Consider the following 24187-nt stretch of genomic DNA (forward strand, 5'->3'; position numbering starts at 1 on the left):
GGAGAAGTCTTGTAGCCGGGCGTGGGAGGTACGAATTAGTGCGGATGTTTGTCGAAAATCGCTTGTGGAGCGTAAAGAACGGGTAGGCTGATAAACAGAAATGAGGGAGGAGATGTTGAGAGTTTTGTGGGGGAGAACAAGCAATTTAAACTGGATCCTATAATGTATGAGCAGCCAGTGCAACGACTGGCATAGAGCGGAAGCGTCTGGGTAACGATTAGCCAGATAGATGACCCTGGATGCTGCATTAAGGATTGACTGGAGAGGGGAAAGTAGAGTGAGGGGGAAATGAATTAATAGAGAATTACAGTAGTCAAGGTGGGAGTGGATCAGGGCAACAGTGAGTTTTTATGTTGTTTCCAAGGTGAGAAAGGAGCAGATTCTAGAGATGTTCTTCAGGTGCAAGCGACAAGAGCGGGAAAGAGATTGTATATAGGTGGTGAATGAAAGATTGGTGTCAAACATAACACCCAGACAGCGCGCCTTCTGCCTAGGCATTATTGTGATGCCACACACAGAGAGGGAGATATAGGGAGGTCAGTAAAAGGTGGAAACAGAAGAAGTTCAGTTTTGGAAAGTTTGAGTTTCAGATAGAGAGTGGACATGATGTTGGAAATTGTGGACAGTCAGTCACTGGTGTCCTGTAGTACAGCAGAGGTGAGGTCAGGGGATGAAGTGTATAGTTGTGTGTCATCAGCTTAAAGATGGTACTGAAAACCAAATTTGCTGATGGTCTGTCCAATTGGGGCCATGTAGACAGAGAAGAGGGCCAAGGACTGAACCTTGTGGAACTCCAATAGTGAGAGGAAGAGGAGAAGAAGTAGAGCCAGCGAACGATACACTGAAGGAGCGGTCAGAAAGATAGTGTAGCGTCGGCGTCCCTGCCTCCTGCTAGGCAGGGACGCTGTTCCCCTCACCTCTCCGCTCCGTGCCCGGCGTCTTCCTCCCGCTCTGCTGGCAGCGCGCGCTGCTTCCCGGCCTCTGTGCTTAGGGCGCGCGAGCGCGCGCTCCCCCTCTCTTAAAGGGGCCGCGCGCGCCGTCCTAAGGAGTCCCCGGCCAATGGCTGGAGGACTTCACCATATATAAGGCACCTCCTCCAAAATGGAGGTGCCCGAGCAATGTTGTAGCAAAGCCTTTCAACTCTGCTTCAGCCCTCAGGTCCCGTTGCCAGTTACCTGCCAGTCACCTGCCAGATTCCTGTTTGATACCTGACTGATACCTGCCTGATATCTGCTTACCTGCTTGCTATCCTGTGGTCCGACAGTCTGCCTACCAGCACCTGCCAGTCTGTATATGGATCAGTCCGCCTGCGGACCAGGAAGTACCTGCCAGATACCTGCCTGCCTGTATAGAGACTCTTACTCGCTCACCTGGGAGCGCTCACCTGCTACCTGACTGCTAGCCTACCTGGAGGCTTAGCCGTCACTTGCTGTGACCACCTGCCTGTCCAGAGACTCTTACTCGATCACCTGGGAGCGCTTACCTGCTACCTACCTGCTAGCCTACCTGGAGGCTTAGCCGTCACTTGCTGTGACCACCTGCCTGTCCAGAGACTCTAGCCCGCTCACCAGGGAGCGCTCACCTGCTACCTGCCTGCTAGCCTACCTGGAGGCTCTGCCGTCACTTGCCGTGACCACCTGCCTGTCCAGAGACTCTTTCCCTGCTGTCACTTGCCGTGACCACCTGCCCGTCTAGAGACTCTTACCCTGCTGTCAATTGCCGTGACCATCCGCCTGTCAAGAGACTGTCCCCGTCACTTGCCGTGACTTCCTGCCCTTCTACCCAGAGACTGTCCCTGTCACTTGCCGAGACTACTTGCCCGCCTTCCCTGGGAGCCACCCGCTTCCTTACAAGGACTGCCCCTTTGTATAGTTGCTCAGAGGTTCCACCTCCCAGACCCGTTACAGATAGTAAGAGAACCAGGAGAGAGCAGTGTCCTTTATACTGATTGAGTGGAGCGTAGAGAGTAGGAGATGGTGGTCAATAGTGTTGAAAGCTGCAGAGAGGTCAAGAAGAATGAGCAGAGAGTAGTCACCATTACGTTTTGCTGTCAATAGGACACTGATGAGTGCAGTTTCTGTAGAGTGTAGAGGGCGGAAGCTGGACTGTGATGGATCTAGGAGAGAGTGAGTGGAGAGGTAACGGGTAAGGCGGGAGTAGACCAGGCACTCCCAGAGTTTAGAGATGAAGGGGAGATTGGAAACTGGTCTGTAGTTATTTGTGCAGGATAACTCCAGGAAGATGGCCACAATGAGACGCCCCCAGTCCAGGATCAGTAGTTCCACTGCCCCCGTACCAGGCGATACCCACGGTCTCCTAACTTTTGGTTGGCCCATAGCTTTTGTATCTCCCGCTGGTATAGTCTGCAGCCACATCCTATGCTCCTCCAGACGACGGATATCACGACTGTAGCCAAAAACATCCCCTCAATTTACTCATCAGTGTCCTAAATACCCCAAGCAGCACCCCTGAAATTGAGCCCAGTGGAGGAGGTATTTTCCTCAGGCCGAGCCAGACCCATCACCTAGGATTGCATGTGAGACCCCCTTTGGAGACGGCTCCACTGCGTCTACTATCCTCATCCACATAATGGGACCTGTGGGTGGAAGAACAATAGCTTACATGAGGCCCCTGAGACACTAGCGAGAGTAATGGAATGATTGCTTTACCCGATTACCAATCTCGTGTCTGGCCTTGTGTATACATAAGATCAATCCCGCACGTCTTCCTCTGCATACTGTCACTGTATGGAAACATTGATTCCTGATTCTGAACACTTTCCAGGAGAGATTTGTGCACCTTAAATGGATGAGCAAGCAAATCTCTAATGCAACACAACAAGATCGACGTAAATGATGCTCCGTGCAGGAAAAAGCATGCATCCCTTAGAGCCGTGGACTCCGTTCTATGTCCAATAGTCTTTAGTCGGTGGCCAGCTCCTCACCTATGCCATATGCCATGTAAGTGACCAATGCTGTCTCCGGTTTGTGCCACTGTTAAATGACAGTCCGCTAATTATTTAGCACCGTACATGGAGCCCTACTCTTTCGGCTAGACATACGACAGGGCTCAGGAGTGAAATAGCACCATGAATACTGGAGGCCTGGTTTGGTGATATACTGTACACTTGCTGACAATTTTAGAGGTTCTGTGGCGGAAAATAAAAGGAATTTCCTAGAAGTGACCACACTTTGGAAACTACACCCTCATGGTGTAGAAAATTAAATACATTCTGTAAAAACCAAATCAAGGCAGCAAAGATTGAGACAGAGAGACTCCTTTCCAGAGAAAGTAAGAATAATCCCAAAATATTCTTTAACTACATAAATAGTAAGAAATTAAAAAATTATAGTGTTAGCCCCCTTAAAAATAGTCTGGGTGAAATGGTGGATGAGGATGAGGAAAAAGCCAATGTGCTAAATGATTTTTTTTCAACAGTATTTACACAAGAAAATCGCATGACAGAAAACATGATTAGTGATAACAAAATTTCTCCATTAAATGTCACTTGCTTAACCCAGCAGGAAGTATGGCGGCGTCTAGAAATCACTAAAGTTGACAAATCCCTGGGCCCGGATGGGATACACCCGCGAGTACAGCAGGAATTAAGTAACGTCATAGATAGACCATTATTTTTAATCTTTAAAGATTCCATAATAACAGGGTCTGTACCACAGGACTGGCGTATAGCAAATGTGGTGCCAATATTCAAAAAGGCGACAAAAAACTGAACTTGGAAATTATAGGCCAGTAAGCTTAACCTCTACTGTGGGTAAAATCCTGGAGGGTTTCCTAAGAGATGCTATACTAGAGTATCTGAAGGAGAATAACCTCACGACCCAATATCAACATGGGTGTACGAGGGACCGTTCCTGTCAAACTAATCTGATCAGCTTTTATGAAGAGGTAAGTTCTGGACTGGACCAAGGAAATGCAGTGGATGTTGTGTATATGGACTTTTCAAAAGCTTTTGATAAGGTTTCACACAAAAGGTTGATACATAAAATGAGAACAATGGGGATAGGGGAAAATATATGTAAGTGGGTTAAGAACTGGCTCAGTGATAGGAAACAAAGGGTGGTTATTAATGGAACACACTCAGACTGGGTCACAGTTAACAGTGGGGTACCACAGGGGTCAGTATTGGGCCCCCTTCTTTTTAACATATTTATTAATGACCTTGTAGGGGGCATACAGAGTAGTATTTCAATATTTGCAGATGACACTAAACTCTGCAGGGTAATCAATACAGAGGAGGACAATTTTATATTACAGGAGGCTCTATGTAAACTAGAAGCTTGGGCTGATAAATGGCAAATGAGCTTTAATGGGGATAAATGTAAGGTAATGCACTTCGGCAGAGGAAATAAAATATATAATTACTGTATATGCTTAACTGTAAAACACCGGGCAAAACTGTCACTGAAAAAGACCTGGGTGTATTGGTGGATGACAAGCTCACGTTTGGTGGCCAGTGTCAGGCAGCTGCTGCAAAGGCAAATAAAATAATGGGATGCATTAAAAGAGGCATAGATGCTCATGAGGAGAACATAATTTTACCTCTATACAAGTCACTAATGTGACCACACTTAGAATACTGTGTACAGTTCTGGTCTCCGATGTATAAGAAAGACATAACTGAACTAGAGTGGGTGCAGAGAAGAGCGACCAAGGTTATTAGAGGACTGGGGGGTCTGCAATACCAAGACAGGTTATTACACTTGGGGTTATTTACTGTGGAAAAACGAAGGCTTAGGGGTGATCTTATTACTATGCACAAGTATATGAGGGGACAGTACAAAGACCTGTCTACTGATCTTTTTACTCTGAGGCCGGAGACGGGGACAAGGGGGCATCTTCTACGTCTGGAGGAAAGAAGGTTTAATCATAATCACAGACGGGGATTCTTTACTGTAAGAGCAGTGAGACTATGGAACTCTCTGCCGTATGATGTTGTAATGAGTGATTCACTACTAACATTTAAGAAGGGCCTGGATGCCTTTCTGGAAAAGTATAATATTACAGGTTATATATACTAGATTCCTTGATAGGGCGTTGATCCAGGGAACTAGTCTGATTGTCGTATGGAGTCGGGAAGGAATTTTTTCCCCAGTGTGGAGCTTAGTGTTTGCCACATGATTTTTTTTGCCTTCCTCTGGATCAACATGTTAGGCTATGGGTTGAACTAGATGGACTTAGTCTTCCTTCAACCTTAAAAACTATGTTACTATGGCATTTTAAAGATAGGAAGTGAGCTTTTAACCAAGAATTAAGTGAAAATTGAAATGTTTCCATATATACGCTATTTCAGCGCCCAATACGTGTCCCTACTTGTGCCACTGAGAAAGGATAGCATTTTCACCCCAAGAGTGTCTTCCAGAAATTGACAGGCAATCATTTTTGTTTGCCATATTCTAAGGGCCGTGGAGTCGGAAAGCCAAACGTTCGACTCCGACTCAATTTTCATGACTCCGACTCCCTCATACATGGCTCATGTTTAAGTGATAAATTTACTGTAGCACAGATTCATCTCAGCTAAAAGTCTAGATGCTTAGATCAGGAATAGGACAGACATTTATAGGACATTTCATAACTTTCCCAAATTCTTATGAAAAAATATTCCTCACAAACTGCATTGAACAACTGTACCCAATTTATTATATATTTTCAGAGTTGGTCCATTTTATACCAACTCCAACTCCACCAAAATGGGCTCAGACTCCACGGCACTGCATATTCTGGGAGCCATAATCACTTTGTCTGTTGATGGAGCCGTATAAGGGACGAGTTGTACATTTTTTTCACTTTTTATTACATTTTTGTGAAGCAAGATGAACAAAAAACAGCTAATGTCACTTCCATTAGAGTTGGCGAGGGAGCGCACTGTCACTGTGCATTGCAAAAATTACTGCACAGGGACAAGATCCTACTGAGCACACTTCAGAAGGGACAACTGATGGGACTAGCCCAGCCTCTGATGATACTTCATTTCAGGGTTGGGGCAGAGGCTGCGGGGTCCATGAAAGTGGCAACATACTGTGTGGGAGCATTAATAAGAATACTCATTATTTTTATATAGCGCTAACATATTCCGCAGTGCTTTATAGACATTATCATCACTGTCCCCATTGGGGCTCACAATCTAGATTCCCTATCAGTATGTCTTTGGAGTGTGGGAGGAAACTCACACAAACATGGGGAGAACATACAAACCCCTTGCAGATGTTGTCCTTGGTGGGATAAAAACCCAGGACCCCAGCGCTGCAAGGCTGCAATGCTAACCAGTGAGCCACCGTGCTAATAGGTTCAACAGATGCAAATGGGAACTGGACAAGGTTAGGGAAGTGCCTGAGTCACTCAGCGACCCCAAAACCAATAAGTCCCATTTTTTGGGGGGTCCAGTTTGTGGGACGATGGCCATAGTGTGAGACTAAGTCTTAACACTACAACCCCCATCCTAAACCATAGGCGTGCATGAGCTGGTGCATGCACGCCTATGGTGTGTAGTAACGAGTACACCGCGGCTTGTCACCGGCGGAAAACGACCGCACTGCTCCTGAAGCATCACAATATGGCGACGGGATGAAAGCACGGCTTTCAGTGATTGGTTATGTTTCATGAACCACAGTTCCCAGAGTTACATTGATATGTTAAAACACTAACCGAAATAACACGCAAGCGCACTATAGCCACGCTTTACGAAAAGGAGGCTTGAAACGCAAAACCAGGAAGTAAGTGTGGAACGCAAGCTGTGCCTTTCCGGTTAATGACTTCCGGCCAGCGAGCTGATGAGGAGCCCGGCACAGACACAGCTGCAGGTCTGTTGGAAATTCCCTTTGTGTGCAGCGCTGCTTGTGATTTACTTGTCGGCTGCGTCCTTGGCTCCTGGTTATACGTCATCAGTCTCTACTACAGAAAAACGAGCCTTTTTGCTCACGCCAACAAAACCTTGCAATCAGCTTTCAGTTTTCCACGGAAGTTTAAAGGGGTTGTCCACCTTTGGTAACAATCTGGATTTTTACTTAACTACGCGTATTTGAGGCTAAAAATCCTTTCCTTAATTTCACCTTTAGCTTTCACAGGCTCTCTGTTTCCTGCACATTCAGCATTGATGCTATCTGTGGTCAAGAATCATCAGAAAAGAGCGAGAAAATGAGAGCTAAAAGCGCTAGGAACTTCCCTGTCATAGTGAGCTGACTGATACAGACAACAACAGAGGCTAGAGAAGGCAAACAATCCACGATTTTTAATGGAACCTAACTGCAAAAACTATTTTATTAATCTCCAATTACCATACATGTATTTAAAAAAGAAACAAAAAATGGCCCCAAAGGTGAACAGCCCCTTTAATACATAAAGGCTGCACCAGGACGGGTTGCTGTGGGCAAAGGCCGGCCATTGTTCTGAATGTTATATTTCAGGAACTGACAATTTATAACATCGCGGCTGATGTGAGGGCCGGACAAAGCCGCTGCATGAAGATTTATTCCGTCCGATGTTTATTAGGCTATGTGCCCACGATGCACAAATGCTCCGGATTCTTCCTGAGCGTTTCTGTATCTCCCTGGCAGAAAAAACGCATGCGGATTGTACATGTGGATTGTACATGCGGGCTGTACATGCGGATTGTACATGTGGATTGTACATGCGGATTGTACATGCGGGCTGTACATGTGGATTGTACATGCGGATTGTACATGCGGGCTGTACATGTGGATTGTACATGCGGATTGTACATGCGGATTGTACATGCGGATTGTACATGCGGATTGTACATGCGGGCTGTACATGTGGATTGTACATGCGGATTGTACATGCATTTTTCCTGCCAGGGACAAGCGGATGTGAAGCGTTCTTCACATGCATTTCTGCATGCGGGTTGTCAAGCGCTTTCCAAGCGATTTTAGCATCACTTGGAAAGTGCTTGACAACTTGGTCACACTATATAAATCCATGTAACCGGCATATATAGTGTGACCAAGTTAGTTAAAAAAAAGAACAAAAATGGTAAAAAATAAAAAAAAGCATTATACTCACCCTCCGATGGCCCCTGCTCTGCTTATCCAATGCGTCTTCCTGATGTCTCGCGGTGGTCTAAAAGGAGCTTCCATGACGTTATTTAGTCATGTGACATGTCACGCGACCGCCGACGTCAGCGGTCGCGTGATCCGTCACATGACTAAATGACGTCATGGAAGGTCCTTTTACACCACCGCGAGCAGCCAGCGAGCCAGGATGCATCGCTATGGAGACCGGGGGACATCAGAAGGTAAGTATAATGTATATTTTTTATTTTAATTCTTTTTTTTTTTTTTACAGATACTATGGTTTCCAGGTCTGGAGGAGAGTCTCCTCTTCTCCAGACCAGGGTACCATCCGCACATTGAATCGCTTTATATCCACGTGTGCACATGTAGACATGCGGATATTAAGAAATTCAATGCAAGTCAATGGTGGCAAAAACGCTGCGATTCCGCAAAATAATTGGTAGTGTTGCAGATTTTTCCACAATGATAATCGCAATGATAATCCGCAGCGGAAATTCCCGCAGCATGTGCACAGCACATGGGGATTATCATTGGGGAACATTACAGACCTTCTACCATGCGTTTTATAAGCGTTTCTGCAGTATGTGCACAGCACATGTGGATTATCATTGGGGAACATTACAGACCTTCTACCATGCGTTTTATAAGCGTTTCTGCAGTATGTACACAGCACATGCGGATTATCATTGGGGAACATTACAGACCTTCTACCATGCGTTTTATAAGCGTTTCTGCAGTATGTGCACAGCACATGGGGATTATCATTGGGGAACATTGCAGACCTTCTACCATGCGTTTTATAAGCGTTTCTGCAGTATGTGCACAGCACATGCGGATTATCATTGGGGAACATTACAGACCTTCTACCATGCGTTTTATAAGCGTTTCTGCAGTGTGTGCACAGCACATGCAGATTATCATTGGGGAACATTGCAGACCTTCTACCATGCGTTTTATAAGCGTTTCTGCAGTATGTGCACAGCACATGGGGATTATCATTGGGGAACATGGCAGACCTTCTACCATGCGTTTTATAAGCGTTTCTGCAGTATGTGCACAGCACATGGGGATTATCATTGGGGAACATTGCAGACCTTCTACCATGCGTTTTATAAGCGTTTCTGCAGTATGTGCACAGCACATGCGGATTATCATTGGGGAACATTACAGACCTTCTACCATGCGTTTTATAAGCGTTTCTGCAGTATGTGCACAGCACATGGGGATTATCATTGGGGAACATTGCAGACCTTCTACCATGCGTTTTATAAGCGTTTCTGCAGTATGTGCACAGCACATGCGGATTATCATTGGGGAACATTACAGACCTTCTACCATGCGTTTTATAAGCGTTTCTGCAGTATGTGCACAGCACATGGGGATTATCATTGGGGAACATTGCAGACCTTCTACCATGCGTTTTATAAGCGTTTCTGCAGTATGTGCACAGCACATGCGGATTATCATTGGGGAACATTGCAGACCTTCTACCATGCGTTTTATAAGCGTTTCTGCAGTATGTGCACAGCACATGCGGATTATCATTGGGGAACATTACAGACCTTCTACCATGCGTTTTATAAGCGTTTCTGCAGTATGTGCACAGCACATGCGGATTATCATTGGGGAACATTACAGACCTTCTACCATGCGTTTTATAAGCGTTTCTGCAGTATGTGCACAGCACATGCGGATTATCATTGGGGAACATTGCAGACCTTCTACCATGCGTTTTATAAGCGTTTCTGCAGTATGTGCACAGCACATGCGGATTATCATTGGGGAACATTACAGACCTTCTACCATGCGTTTTATAAGCGTTTCTGCAGTATGTGCACAGCACATGCGGATTATCATAGGGGAACATTACAGACCTTCTACCATGCGTTTTATAAGCGTTTCTGCAGTATGTGCACAGCACATGCGGATTATCATTGGGGAACATTACAGACCTTCTACCATGCGTTTTATAAGCGTTTCTGCAGTATGTGCACAGCACATGCGGATTATCATTGGGGAACATTGCAGACCTTCTACCATGCGTTTTATAAGCGTTTCTGCAGTATGTGCACAGCACATGCGGATTATCATTGGGGAACATTGCAGACCTTCTACCATGCGTTTTATAAGCGTTTCTGCAGTATGTACACAGCACATGGGGATTATCATTGGGGAACATTGCAGACCTTCTACCATGCGTTTTATAAGCGTTTCTGCAGTATGTGCACAGCACATGGGGATTATCATTGGGGAACATTACAGACCTTCTACCATGCGTTTTATAAGCGTTTCTGCAGTATGTGCACAGCACATGGGGATTATCATTGGGGAACATTGCAGACCTTCTACCATGCGTTTTATAAGCGTTTCTGCAGTATGTGCACAGCACATGGGGATTATCATTGGGGAACATTACAGACCTTCTACCAAGCGTTTTATAAGCGTTTCTGCAGTATGTGCACAGCACATGCGGATTATCATTGGGGAACATTGCAGACCTTCTACCATGCGTTTTATAAGCGTTTCTGCAGTATGTGCACAGCACATGCGGATTATCATTGGGGAACATTACAGACCTTCTACCATGCGTTTTATAAGCGTTTCTGCAGTATGTGCACAGCACATGCGGATTATCATTGGGGAACATTACAGACCTTCTACCAAGCGTTTTATAAGCGTTTCTGCAGTATGTGCACAGCACATGCGGATTATCATTGGGGAACATTACAGACCTTCTACCAAGCGTTTTATAAGCGTTTCTGCAGTATGTGCACAGCACATGCGGATTATCATTGGGGAACATTGCAGACCTTCTACCATGCGTTTTATAAGCGTTTCTGCAGTATGTGCACAGCACATGCGGATTATCATTGGGGAACATTGCAGACCTTCTACCATGCGTTTTATAAGCGTTTCTGCAGTATGTGCACAGCACATGCGGATTATCATTGGGGAACATTACAGACCTTCTACCATGCGTTTTATAAGCGTTTCTGCAGTATGTGCACAGCACATGCGGATTATCATTGGGGAACATTACAGACCTTCTACCATGCGTTTTATAAGCGTTTCTGCAGTATGTGCACAGCACATGCGGATTATCATTGGGGAACATTGCAGACCTTCTACCATGCGTTTTATAAGCGTTTCTGCAGTATGTGCACAGCACATGCGGATTATCATTGGGGAACATTGCAGACCTTCTACCATGCGTTTTATAAGCGTTTCTGCAGTATGTGCACAGCACATGGGGATTATCATTGGGGAACATTACAGACCTTCTACCATGCGTGTTATAAGCGTTTCTGCAGTGTGTGCACAGCACATGCGGATTATCATTGGGGAACATTACAGACCTTCTACCATGCGTTTTATAAGCGTTTCTGCAGTATGTGCACAGCACATGCGGATTATCATTGGGGAACATTACAGACCTTCTACCATGCGTTTTATAAGCGTTTCTGCAGTATGTGCACAGCACATGCGGATTATCATTGGGGAACATTACAGACCTTCTACCATGCGTTTTATAAGCGTTTCTGCAGTATGTGCACAGCACATGCGGATTATCATTGGGGAACATTACAGACCTTCTACCATGCGTTTTATAAGCGTTTCTGCAGTATGTGCACAGCACATGCGGATTATCATTGGGGAACATTGCAGACCTTCTACCATGCGTTTTATAAGCGTTTCTGCAGTATGTGCACAGCACATGCGGATTATCATTGGGGAACATTACAGACCTTCTACCAAGCGTTTTATAAGCGTTTCTGCAGTATGTGCACAGCACATGCGGATTATCATTGGGGAACATTGCAGACTTTCTACCATGCGTTTTATAAGCGTTTCTGCAGTATGTACACAGCACATGCGGATTATCATTGGGGAACATTACAGACCTTCTACCATGCGTTTTATAAGCGTTTCTGCAGTATGTACACAGCACATGCGGATTATCATTGGGGAACATTGCAGACCTTCTACCATGCGTTTTATAAGCGTTTCTGCAGTATGTACACCGCACATGCGGATTATCATTGGGGAACATTACAGACCTTCTACCAAGCGTTTTATAAGCGTTTCTGCAGTATGTGCACAGCACATGCGGATTATCATTGGGGAACATTACAGACCTTCTACCATGCGTTTTATAAGCGTTTCTGCAGTATGTGCACAGCACATGCGGATTATCATTGGGGAACATTACAGGCCTTCTACCATGCGTTTTATAAGCGTTTCTGCAGTATGTGCACAGCACATGCGGATTATCATTGGGGAACATTACAGACCTTCTACCATGCGTTTTATAAGCGTTTCTGCAGTATGTACACAGCACATGCGGATTATCATTGGGGAACATTACAGACCTTCTACCATGCGTTTTATAAGCGTTTCTGCAGTATGTGCACAGCACATGCAGATTATCATTGGGGAACATTGCAGACCTTCTACCATGCGTTTTATAAGCGTTTCTGCAGTATGTGCACAGCACATGCGGATTATCATTGGGGAACATTACAGACCTTCTACCATGCGTTTTATAAGCGTTTCTGCAGTATGTGCACAGCACATGCGGATTATCATTGGGGAACATTACAGACCTTCTACCATGCGTTTTATAAGCGTTTCTGCAGTATGTGCACAGCACATGCGGATTATCATTGGGGAACATTGCAGACCTTCTACCATGCGTTTTATAAGCGTTTCTGCAGTATGTGCACAGCACATGCGGATTATCATTGGGGAACATTACAGACCTTCTACCAAGCGTTTTATAAGCGTTTCTGCAGTATGTGCACAGCACATGCGGATTTTCATTGGGGAACATTACAGACCTTCTACCAAGCGTTTTATAAGCGTTTCTGCAGTATGTGCACAGCACATGCGGATTATCATTGGGGAACATTACAGACCTTCTACCAAGCGTTTTATAAGCGTTTCTGCAGTATGTACACAGCACATGCGGATTATCATTGGGGAACATTGCAGACCTTCTACCATGCGTTTTATAAGCGTTTCTGCAGTATGTGCACAGCACATGCAGATTATCATTGGGGAACATTACAGACCTTCTACCATGCGTTTTATAAGCGTTTCTGCAGTATGTACACAGCACATGCAGATTATCATTGGGGAACATTACAGCCCTTCTACCATGCGTTTTATAAGCGTTTCTGCAGTATGTGCACAGCACATGGGGATTATCATTGGGGAACATTGCAGACCTTCTACCATGCGTTTTATAAGCGTTTCTGCAGTATGTACACAGCACATGGGGATTATCATTGGGGAACATTGCAGACCTTCTACCATGCGTTTTATAAGCGTTTCTGCAGTATGTGCACAGCACATGCGGATTATCATTGGGGAACATTGCAGACCTTCTACCATGCGTTTTATAAGCGTTTCTGCAGTATGTGCACAGCACATGCGGATTATCATTGGGGAACATTGCAGACCTTCTACCATGCGTTTTATAAGCGTTTCTGCAGTATGTGCACAGCACATGCGGATTATCATTGGGGAACATTACAGACCTTCTACCATGCGTTTTATAAGCGTTTCTGCAGTATGTGCACAGCACATGGGGATTATCATTGGGGAACATTGCAGACCTTCTACCATGCGTTTTATAAGCGTTTCTGCAGTGTGTGCACAGCACATGGGGATTATCATTGGGGAACATTGCAGACCTTCTACCATGCGTTTTATAAGCGTTTCTGCAGTATGTGCACAGCACATGCGGATTATCATTGGGGAACATTACAGACCTTCTACCAAGCGTTTTATAAGCGTTTCTGCAGTATGTGCACAGCACATGCGGATTATCATTGGGGAACATTGCAGACCTTCTACCATGCGTTTTATAAGCGTTTCTGCAGTATGTGCACAGCACATGCGGATTATCATTGGGGAACATTGCAGACCTTCTACCATGCGTTTTATAAGCGTTTCTGCAGTATGTGCACAGCACATGCGGATTATCATTGGGGAACATTGCAGACCTTCTACCATGCGTTTTATAAGCGTTTCTGCAGTATGTGCACAGCACATGCGGATTATCATTGGGGAACATTACAGACCTTCTACCAAGCGTTTTATAAGCGTTTCTGCAGTATGTGCACAGCACATGCGGATTATCATTGGGGAACATTACAGACCTTCTACCAAGCGTTTTATAAGCGTTTCTGCAGTATGTGCACAGCACATGCGGATTATCATTGGGGAACATTACAGACCTTCTACCATGCGTTTTATAAGCGTTTCTGCAGTATGTGCACAGCACATGCGGATTATCATTGGGGAACATTGCAGACCTTCTACCATGCGTTTTATAAGCGTTTCTGCAGTATGTGCACAGCACATGCGGATTATCATTGGGGAACATTACAGACCTTCTACCATGCGTTTTATAAGCGTTTCTGCAGTATGTGCACAGCACATGCGGATTATCATTGGGGAACATTGCAGACCTTCTACCATGCGTTTTATAAGCGTTTCTGCAGAATGTGCACAGCACATGCAGATTATCATTGGGGAACATTACAGACCTTCTACCATGCGTTTTATAAGCGTTTCTGCAGTATGTGCACAGCACATGCGGATTATCATTGGGGAACATTACAGACCTTCTACCATGCGTTTTATAAGCGTTTCTGCAGTATGTGCACAGCACATGCGGATTATCATTGGGGAACATTGCAGACCTTCTACCATGCGTTTTATAAGCGTTTCTGCAGTATGTGCACAGCACATGGGGATTATCATTGGGGAACATTGCAGACCTTCTACCATGCGTTTTATAAGCGTTTCTGCAGAATGTGCACAGCACATGCAGATTATCATTGGGGAACATTACAGACCTTCTACCATGCGTTTTATAAGCGTTTCTGCAGTATGTGCACAGCACATGCGGATTATCATTGGGGAACATTGCAGACCTTCTACCATGCGTTTTATAAGCGTTTCTGCAGTATGTACACAGCACATGCGGATTATCATTGGGGAACATTGCAGACCTTCTACCATGCGTTTTATAAGCGTTTCTGCAGAATGTGCACAGCACATGCAGATTATCATTGGGGAACATTACAGACCTTCTACCATGCGTTTTATAAGCGTTTCTGCAGTATGTGCACAGCACATGCGGATTATCATTGGGGAACATTGCAGACCTTCTACCAAGCGTTTTATAAGCGTTTCTGCAGTATGTGCACAGCACATGCGGATTATCATTGGGGAACATTGCAGGCCTTCTACCATGCGTTTTATAAGCGTTTCTGCAGTATGTGCACAGCACATGCGGATTATCATTGGGGAACATTACAGACCTTCTACCATGCGTTTTATAAGCGTTTCTGCAGTATGTACACAGCACATGCAGATTATCATTGGGGAACATTACAGACCTTCTACCATGCGTTTTATAAGCGTTTCTGCAGTATGTGCACAGCACATGCGGATTATCATTGGGGAACATTGCAGGCCTTCTACCATGCGTTTTATAAGCGTTTCTGCAGAATGTGCACAGCACATGCAGATTATCATTGGGGAACATTACAGACCTTCTACCATGCGTTTTATAAGCGTTTCTGCAGTATGTACACAGCACATGCAGATTATCATTGGGGAACATTACAGACCTTCTACCAAGCGTTTTATAAGCGTTTCTGCAGTATGTGCACAGCACATGCGGATTATCATTGGGGAACATTACAGACCTTCTACCAAGCGTTTTATAAGCGTTTCTGCAGTATGTGCACAGCACATGCGGATTATCATTGGGGAACATTGCAGGCCTTCTACCATGCGTTTTATAAGCGTTTCTGCAGTATGTGCACAGCACATGCGGATTATCATTGGGGAACATGGCAGACCTTCTACCATGCGTTTTATAAGCGTTTCTGCAGTATGTGCACAGCACATGCGGATTATCATTGGGGAATATGGCAGACCTTCTACCATGCGTTTTATAAGCGTTTCTGCAGTATGTGCACAGCACATGCGGATTATCATTGGGGAACATTACAGACCTTCTACCATGCGTTTTATAAGCGTTTCTGCAGTATGTGCACAGCACATGCGGATTATCATTGGGGAACATTGCAGACCTTCTACCATGCGTTTTATAAGCGTTTCTGCAGTATGTGCACAGCACATGCGGATTATCATTGGGGAACATTGCAGACCTTCTACCAAGCGTTTTATAAGCGTTTCTGCAGTATGTGCACAGCACATGCGGATTATCATTGGGGAACATTGCAGGCCTTCTACCATGCGTTTTATAAGCGTTTCTGCAGTATGTGCACAGCACATGCGGATTATCATTGGGGAACATGGCAGACCTTCTACCATGCGTTTTATAAGCGTTTCTGCAGTATGTGCACAGCACATGCGGATTATCATTGGGGAACATTACAGACCTTCTACCATGCGTTTTATAAGCGTTTCTGCAGTATGTGCACAGCACATGCGGATTATCATTGGGGAACATTGCAGACCTTCTACCATGCGTTTTATAAGCGTTTCTGCAGTATGTGCACAGCACATGCGGATTATCATTGGGGAACATTACAGACCTTCTACCATGCGTTTTATAAGCGTTTCTGCAGTATGTGCACAGCACATGCAGATTATCATTGGGGAACATTGCAGGCCTTCTACCATGCGTTTTATAAGCGTTTCTGCAGTATGTGCACAGCACATGGGGATGATCATTGGGGAACATTACAGACCTTCTACCATGCGTTTTATAAGCGTTTCTGCAGTATGTGCACAGCACATGCGGATTATCATTGGGGAACATTACAGACCTTCTACCATGCGTTTTATAAGCGTTTCTGCAGTATGTGCACAGCACATGCGGATTATCATTGGGGAACATTACAGACCTTCTACCATGCGTTTTATAAGCGTTTCTGCAGTATGTGCACAGCACATGCGGATTATCATTGGGGAACATTACAGACCTTCTACCATGCGTTTTATAAGCGTTTCTGCAGTATGTGCACAGCACATGCGGATTATCATTGGGGAACATTACAGACCTTCTACCATGCGTTTTATAAGCGTTTCTGCAGTATGTGCACAGCACATGCGGATTATAATTGGGGAACATTGCAGACCTTCTACCATGCGTTTTATAAGCGTTTCTGCAGTATGTGCACAGCACATGGGGATTATCATTGGGGAACATTGCAGACCTTCTACCATGCGTTTTATAAGCGTTTCTGCAGTATGTGCACAGCACATGCGGATTATCATTGGGGAACATTACAGACCTTCTACCATGCGTTTTATAAGCGTTTCTGCAGTATGTGCACAGCACATGCGGATTATCATTGGGGAACATTACAGACCTTCTACCATGCGTTTTATAAGCGTTTCTGCAGTATGTGCACAGCACATGCGGATTATCATTGGGGAACATTACAGGCCTTCTACCAAGCGTTTTATAAGCGTTTCTGCAGTATGTGCACAGCACATGCGGATTATCATTGGGGAACATTGCAGACCTTCTACCATGCGTTTTATAAGCGTTTCTGCAGTATGTGCACAGCACATGCGGATTATCATTGGGGAACATTACAGACCTTCTACCAAGCGTTTTATAAGCGTTTCTGCAGTATGTGCACAGCACATGCGGATTATCATTGGGGAACATTGCAGACTTTCTACCATGCGTTTTATAAGCGTTTCTGCAGTATGTGCACAGCACATGCGGATTATCATTGGGGAACATTGCAGACCTTCTACCATGCGTTTTATAAGCGTTTCTGCAGTATGTACACAGCACATGCGGATTATCATTGGGGAACATTGCAGACCTTCTACCATGCGTTTTATAAGCGTTTCTGCAGTATGTACACAGCACATGCGGATTATCATTGGGGAACATTACAGACCTTCTACCATGCGTTTTATAAGCGTTTCTGCAGTATGTACACAGCACATGCGGATTATCATTGGGGAACATTACAGACCTTCTACCATGCGTTTTATAAGCGTTTCTGCAGTATGTACACAGCACATGCGGATTATCATTGGGGAACATTACAGACCTTCTACCATGCGTTTTATAAGCGTTTCTGCAGTATGTGCACAGCACATGTGGATTATCATTGGGGAACATTGCAGACCTTCTACCATGCGTTTTATAAGCGTTTCTGCAGTATGTGCACAGCACATGCAGATTATCATTGGGGAACATTGCAGACCTTCTACCATGCGTTTTATAAGCGTTTCTGCAGTATGTGCACAGCACATGCAGATTATCATTGGGGAACATTACAGACCTTCTACCAAGCGTTTTATAAGCGTTTCTGCAGTATGTACACAGCACATGCGGATTATCATTGGGGAACATTACAGACCTTCTACCATGCGTTTTATAAGCGTTTCTGCAGTATGTGCACAGCACATGCAGATTATCATTGGGGAACATTGCAGACCTTCTACCATGCGTTTTATAAGCGTTTCTGCAGTATGTGCACAGCACATGCGGATTATCATTGGGGAACATTACAGACCTTCTACCATGCGTTTTATAAGCGTTTCTGCAGTATGTGCACAGCACATGCGGATTATCATTGGGGAACATTGCAGACCTTCTACCAAGCGTTTTATAAGCGTTTCTGCAGTATGTGCACAGCACATGCGGATTATCATTGGGGAACATTACAGACCTTCTACCATGCGTTTTATAAGCGTTTCTGCAGTATGTGCACAGCACATGCGGATTATCATTGGGGAACATTACAGACCTTCTACCAAGCGTTTTATAAGCGTTTCTGCAGAATGTGCACAGCACATGCGGATTATCATTGGGGAACATTACAGACCTTCTACCATGCGTTTTATAAGCGTTTCTGCAGTATGTACACAGCACATGCGGATTATCATTGGGGAACATTACAGACCTTCTACCATGCGTTTTATAAGCGTTTCTGCAGTATGTGCACAGCACATGCAGATTATCATTGGGGAACATTACAGACCTTCTACCATGCGTTTTATAAGCGTTTCTGCAGTATGTGCACAGCACATGCGGATTATCATTGGGGAACATTGCAGACCTTCTACCATGCGTTTTATAAGCGTTTCTGCAGTATGTGCACAGCACATGCGGATTATCATTGGGGAACATTGCAGACCTTCTACCATGCGTTTTATAAGCGTTTCTGCAGTATGTGCACAGCACATGCGGATTATCATTGGGGAACATTGCAGACCTTCTACCATGCGTTTTATAAGCGTTTCTGCAGTATGTGCACAGCACATGCGGATTATCATTGGGGAACATTGCAGACTTTCTACCATGCGTTTTATAAGCGTTTCTGCAGTATGTGCACAGCACATGCGGATTATCATTGGGGAACATTGCAGACTTTCTACCATGCGTTTTATAAGCGTTTCTGCAGTATGTGCACAGCACATGCGGATTATCATTGGGGAACATTGCAGACCTTCTACCATGCGTTTTATAAGCGTTTCTGCAGTATGTACACAGCACATGCGGATTATCATTGGGGAACATTGCAGACCTTCTACCATGCGTTTTATAAGCGTTTCTGCAGTATGTACACAGCACATGCGGATTATCATTGGGGAACATTACAGACCTTCTACCATGCGTTTTATAAGCGTTTCTGCAGTATGTACACAGCACATGCGGATTATCATTGGGGAACATTACAGACCTTCTACCATGCGTTTTATAAGCGTTTCTGCAGTATGTACACAGCACATGCGGATTATCATTGGGGAACATTGCAGACCTTCTACCATGCGTTTTATAAGCGTTTCTGCAGTATGTACACAGCACATGCGGATTATCATTGGGGAACATTACAGACCTTCTACCATGCGTTTTATAAGCGTTTCTGCAGTATGTGCACAGCACATGCAGATTATCATTGGGGAACATTGCAGACCTTCTACCATGCGTTTTATAAGCGTTTCTGCAGTATGTGCACAGCACATGCAGATTATCATTGGGGAACATTACAGACCTTCTACCAAGCGTTTTATAAGCGTTTCTGCAGTATGTACACAGCACATGCGGATTATCATTGGGGAACATTACAGACCTTCTACCATGCGTTTTATAAGCGTTTCTGCAGTATGTGCACAGCACATGCAGATTATCATTGGGGAACATTGCAGACCTTCTACCATGCGTTTTATAAGCGTTTCTGCAGTATGTGCACAGCACATGCGGATTATCATTGGGGAACATTACAGACCTTCTACCATGCGTTTTATAAGCGTTTCTGCAGTATGTGCACAGCACATGCGGATTATCATTGGGGAACATTGCAGACCTTCTACCAAGCGTTTTATAAGCGTTTCTGCAGTATGTGCACAGCACATGCGGATTATCATTGGGGAACATTACAGACCTTCTACCATGCGTTTTATAAGCGTTTCTGCAGTATGTGCACAGCACATGCGGATTATCATTGGGGAACATTACAGACCTTCTACCAAGCGTTTTATAAGCGTTTCTGCAGAATGTGCACAGCACATGCGGATTATCATTGGGGAACATTACAGACCTTCTACCATGCGTTTTATAAGCGTTTCTGCAGTATGTACACAGCACATGCGGATTATCATTGGGGAACATTACAGACCTTCTACCATGCGTTTTATAAGCGTTTCTGCAGTATGTGCACAGCACATGCAGATTATCATTGGGGAACATTACAGACCTTCTACCATGCGTTTTATAAGCGTTTCTGCAGTATGTGCACAGCACATGCGGATTATCATTGGGGAACATTGCAGACCTTCTACCATGCGTTTTATAAGCGTTTCTGCAGTATGTGCACAGCACATGCGGATTATCATTGGGGAACATTGCAGACCTTCTACCATGCGTTTTATAAGCGTTTCTGCAGTATGTGCACAGCACATGCGGATTATCATTGGGGAACATTGCAGACCTTCTACCATGCGTTTTATAAGCGTTTCTGCAGTATGTACACAGCACATGCGGATTATCATTGGGGAACATTGCAGACCTTCTACCATGCGTTTTATAAGCGTTTCTGCAGTATGTGCACAGCACATGCGGATTATCATTGGGGAACATTGCAGACCTTCTACCATGCGTTTTATAAGCGTTTCTGCAGTATGTGCACAGCACATGCGGATTATCATTGGGGAACATTACAGACCTTCTACCAAGCGTTTTATAAGCGTTTCTGCAGAATGTGCACAGCACATGCGGATTATCATTGGGGAACATTACAGACCTTCTACCATGCGTTTTATAAGCGTTTCTGCAGTATGTGCACAGCACATGCGGATTATCATTGGGGAACATTGCAGACCTTCTACCAAGCGTTTTATAAGCGTTTCTGCAGTATGTGCACAGCACATGCGGATTATCATTGGGGAACATTGCAGACCTTCTACCATGCGTTTTATAAGCGTTTCTGCAGTATGTGCACAGCACATGCGGATTATCATTGGGGAACATTACAGACCTTCTACCATGCGTTTTATAAGCGTTTCTGCAGTATGTGCACAGCACATGGGGATTATCATTGGGGAACATTACAGACCTTCTACCAAGCGTTTTATAAGCGTTTCTGCAGTATGTGCACAGCACATGGGGATTATCATTGGGGAACATTACAGACCTTCTACCATGCGTTTTATAAGCGTTTCTGCAGTATGTGCACAGCACATGGGGATTATCATTGGGGAACATTACAGACCTTCTACCATGCGTTTTATAAGCGTTTCTGCAGTATGTACACAGCACATGCGGATTATCATTGGGGAACATTACAGACCTTCTACCAAGCGTTTTATAAGCGTTTCTGCAGTATGTGCACAGCACATGCAGATTATCATTGGGGAACATTACAGACCTTCTACCATGCGTTTTATAAGCGTTTCTGCAGTATGTGCACAGCACATGCGGATTATCATTGGGGAACATTGCAGACCTTCTACCATGCGTTTTATAAGCGTTTCTGCAGTATGTGCACAGCACATGCGGATTATCATTGGGGAACATTGCAGACCTTCTACCATGCGTTTTATAAGCGTTTCTGCAGTATGTGCACAGCACATGCGGATTATCATTGGGGAACATTGCAGACCTTCTACCATGCGTTTTATAAGCGTTTCTGCAGTATGTGCACAGCACATGTGGATTATCATTGGGGAACATTGCAGACCTTCTACCATGCGTTTTATAAGCGTTTCTGCAGTATGTGCACAGCACATGCGGATTATCATTGGGGAACATTGCAGACCTTCTACCATGCGTTTTATAAGCGTTTCTGCAGTATGTGCACAGCACATGGGGATTATCATTGGGGAACATTGCAGACCTTCTACCATGCGTTTTATAAGCGTTTCTGCAGTATGTGCACAGCACATGCGGATTATCATTGGGGAACATTGCAGACCTTCTACCATGCGTTTTATAAGCGTTTCTGCAGTATGTGCACAGCACATGCGGATTATCATTGGGGAACATTACAGACCTTCTACCATGCGTTTTATAAGCGTTTCTGCAGTATGTGCACAGCACATGGGGATTATCATTGGGGAACATGGCAGACCTTCTACCAAGCGTTTTATAAGCGTTTCTGCAGTATGTGCACAGCACATGCGGATTATCATTGGGGAACATTACAGACCTTCTACCATGCGTTTTATAAGCGTTTCTGCAGTATGCGCACAGCACATGCGGATTATCATTGGGGAACATTGCAGACCTTCTACCATGCGTTTTATAAGCGTTTCTGCAGTATGCGCACAGCACATGCGGATTATCATTGGGGAACATTGCAGACCTTCTACCATGCGTTTTATAAGCGTTTCTGCAGTATGCGCACAGCACATGCGGATTATCATTGGGGAACATTGCAGACCTTCTACCATGCGTTTTATAAGCGTTTCTGCAGTATGTGCACAGCACATGGGGATTATCATTGGGGAACATTGCAGACCTTCTACCATGCGTTTTATAAGCGTTTCTGCAGTATGTACACAGCACATGGGGATTATCATTGGGGAACATTGCAGACCTTCTACCATGCGTTTTATAAGCGTTTCTGCAGTATGTGCACAGCACATGCGGATTATCATTGGGGAACATTACAGACCTTCTACCAAGCGTTTTATAAGCGTTTCTGCAGTATGTGCACAGCACATGCGGATTATCATTGGGGAACATTACAGACCTTCTACCATGCGTTTTATAAGCGTTTCTGCAGTATGTGCACAGCACATGCGGATTATCATTGGGGAACATTGCAGACCTTCTACCATGCGTTTTATAAGCGTTTCTGCAGTATGTGCACAGCACATGCGGATTATCATTGGGGAACATTACAGACCTTCTACCAAGCGTTTTATAAGCGTTTCTGCAGTATGTGCACAGCACATGCGGATTATCATTGGGGAACATTACAGACCTTCTACCATGCGTTTTATAAGCGTTTCTGCAGTATGTGCACAGCACATGCGGATTATCATTGGGGAACATTGCAGACCTTCTACCATGCGTTTTATAAGCGTTTCTGCAGTATGTGCACAGCACATGCGGATTATCATTGGGGAACATTACAGACCTTCTACCATGCGTTTTATAAGCGTTTCTGCAGTATGTACACAGCACATGTGGATTATCATTGGGGAACATTGCAGACCTTCTACCATGCGTTTTATAAGCGTTTCTGCAGTATGTGCACAGCACATGCGGATTATCATTGGGGAACATTACAGACCTTCTACCAAGCGTTTTATAAGCGTTTCTGCAGTATGTGCACAGCACATGCGGATTATCATTGGGGAACATTGCAGACCTTCTACCATGCGTTTTATAAGCGTTTCTGCAGTATGTGCACAGCACATGGGGATTATCATTGGGGAACATTACAGACCTTCTACCAAGCGTTTTATAAGCGTTTCTGCTGTATGTGCACAGCACATGCGGATTATCATTGGGGAACATTGCAGACCTTCTACCATGCGTTTTATAAGCGTTTCTGCAGTATGTGCACAGCACATGCGGATTATCATTGGGGAACATTGCAGACCTTCTACCAAGCGTTTTATAAGCGTTTCTGCAGTATGTGCACAGCACATGGGGATTATCATTGGGGAAC

General features: G+C 44.7%; 1 protein-coding gene across 1 annotated transcript in view; it reads left to right on the forward strand.

Moving 5' to 3' along the window:
* Nucleotides 1-6702: 6702 nt before the first annotated feature.
* Nucleotides 6703-24187, forward strand: part of LOC141273093 (uncharacterized) — a 93765-nt gene continuing 76280 nt past the window's right edge. Inside the window, exon 1 of the mRNA XM_073684468.1 lies at nt 6703-6818. The gene's annotated coding sequence lies outside the window, so the exon portion shown is untranslated. The remainder of the gene's footprint in view (nt 6819-24187) is intronic.

This window comes from Phyllobates terribilis, unplaced genomic scaffold, assembly GCF_046119375.1.
Source record: "Phyllobates terribilis strain yellow unplaced genomic scaffold, ASM4611937v1 Scaffold_5__5_contigs__length_657084704, whole genome shotgun sequence".
Lineage (NCBI taxonomy): Eukaryota > Metazoa > Chordata > Amphibia > Anura > Dendrobatidae > Phyllobates > Phyllobates terribilis.